The sequence below is a fragment of the Arvicanthis niloticus genome, chromosome 8 (assembly GCF_011762505.2).
Source record: "Arvicanthis niloticus isolate mArvNil1 chromosome 8, mArvNil1.pat.X, whole genome shotgun sequence".
NCBI classification, from domain to species: Eukaryota; Metazoa; Chordata; class Mammalia; order Rodentia; family Muridae; genus Arvicanthis; species Arvicanthis niloticus.
This window is the reverse complement of record NC_047665.1, coordinates 47,158,271-47,160,322: the sequence shown is the minus strand read 5'-3', so window position 1 is coordinate 47,160,322 and position 2,052 is coordinate 47,158,271. Positions and strand designations below refer to the sequence as shown.

Here is a 2,052-nt window from a genome sequence, read left to right as displayed (position 1 = left end):
TATGAGTACGCTATAGTTGTCTTCAGACATGCTAGAAGAGGGCATTGGGTTGCATTACAGATGGTTGTGAGCCACCATGTGGTTTCTGGGAATTGAACTCGGGACCCCTGGAAGAGAAGTTAGTGCTCCTAACCCTGAGCCATCTCTCCAGCCCTTGATAATGTTTCTTTCTTTTTTTCCCCACAGATTTGGTGTAATATTTTACAACAGCAGAAAACAAACCAACCCAAGTACCAAACACTAACAACACACTAACTATACAACCTGGGGAAGAGGACATGCAGAGGCTACAGGTACAAGCTAAGTCTTTACAGTTGAGCGCTGAACTGGCTGACGCCGTTGTGCTGGTGACAGGACTAGCAACTGTTGTATCTGCAGTTGTAAGCCCCAGAACTTACTTGCAGCAAAACACACAGGGCACTTTTTTTTTTATCTGTACACAAGAGTAGGAGGTCACTCCCAGCGTTCAGTCATCAAAATGAGCAGAGGTAGACCTTTTGCTGGCCTCACTGGCTTTTTTCAGACTGCTTGTACTTAAGCATCAACTTACAATATCCCATAATTTCTGGATAAGAACGGCACCTTCAAAGGCAGAGATGTGGATTTCTATCAATATGAATGTCAGCTGTGGCTCTGATCATGCCACAAGGGTGAGTGATGCCAGCAGGCTAGCCCAAACTTGAGAGATCTGCTCTTCATCCTTCAAGGCTCTTAGTGAAGACCTTGGTCCTATGAACACACTTGGGGCATAGCATGTTGTCCTGCAGGTGTGGGGGTGGAAATGTGCAGGCCAGAAGCAGGAAGAGGGCAGTTGCTTTTCCTTTCTTATCAGGTACCCAGGCTTGACCAGCGTGGAACTGCAGCCAAACCCAACCACTTGAATTCACAGAAAGGCTTGTCCCATGAACCACACACATTTCCCCTTTGATTTCTGATGTTGCATTGGATGACACTGCCTCGAACTTCTTAGCACTGGATGCAATTCTGGCCCAAGATGCCAACACTGCCTTGGAGGTGGGTGTAGTCTAACCGTGGTGCTGACATCCACATTGAACATAGGAGGAGCAATGAGGGCAGGTATCTGTTCCTCTGGTACAGTGACCATTTCAAGGGGGGAACTGTCACCTGAGATTCTTCCCCCGCTTCTGTCTTCATTTTTTTTCGACATGTCTTCAACCTGGCATCTTTGGCTAAGTCAGGAACATTCTTCAACTCCGGCATTTGCTTTGGGAAAGCCCTTGCAAGGAGTCGTTTATAAGCATCTAATTTCTGGCCTTTACTGCTCAGCTTCCTCTGCTGATACCATGCCCGCAACACATCTCGGTGAATCAGGTTCACTGGAGGCAGATGCTCTGGAAAAGGAGGAACTGGTACCTTCCTATGAGTGTATCCTGGTGTCTCAATGTCTTCTGCTATTTTCTCCTTTGATTTGTCTTTCTCTGACTTTTTTGGTTTTGTCCCCGTTGCTTTAGTCTTTGCAGAAGATGTGCTCAGTTGACTAGACATCTGCCATTCCACTTCTTCCCCTGGCTCTACTGCGCTCTGCTTCTTGCTTCCAGCAATCTCCATCTTGAGATTACAGGATACCTCCAAAAGAAAGTTCTTTCAGCTTCCCGATAATGTTTCTTAATGAATCTATCCTAAATTTACAGGGTAAAACAACACTTGATTTCAAAACTTAAACCATCCAGTAACAACTAATATTTCATTCACGGTTTGTCAAGCTGCTTGTGCATGTCTTGTGCTGCCATGTTTAAAAGCAGAGATGTTTTTACTTCCACAAAAGTTGTAGCGAATACATTTTTTTTAAACTGAAGTTCTAGTGATGACTGTATTCATCAGACTTCAAGGCAAGGGAAAAGGAAACTCATACCTTTCAAATTCTTTTCAATACTACAACTAAGAGCTTTAGTTTAGAAATGATTAAAGGATTCTGGGGAAAGACTCCAACAGGCTTCATTGAGTGTCCCCTAAGGAATGGGTAATCCCATTAAATTCATAGGGTCATGGATTTATGTCAGCATTTTACAGTACCTGTCTGCATAAAAATAT

At 44.1% G+C, this 2,052-nt stretch overlaps 1 pseudogene; it reads right to left on the bottom strand.

Annotated features, from left to right (window-relative positions):
* Positions 1–695: 695 nt before the first annotated feature.
* On the bottom strand, positions 696–1,569 carry LOC117714393 (developmental pluripotency-associated protein 4 pseudogene; annotated as a pseudogene).
* Positions 1,570–2,052: the final 483 nt, after the last annotated feature.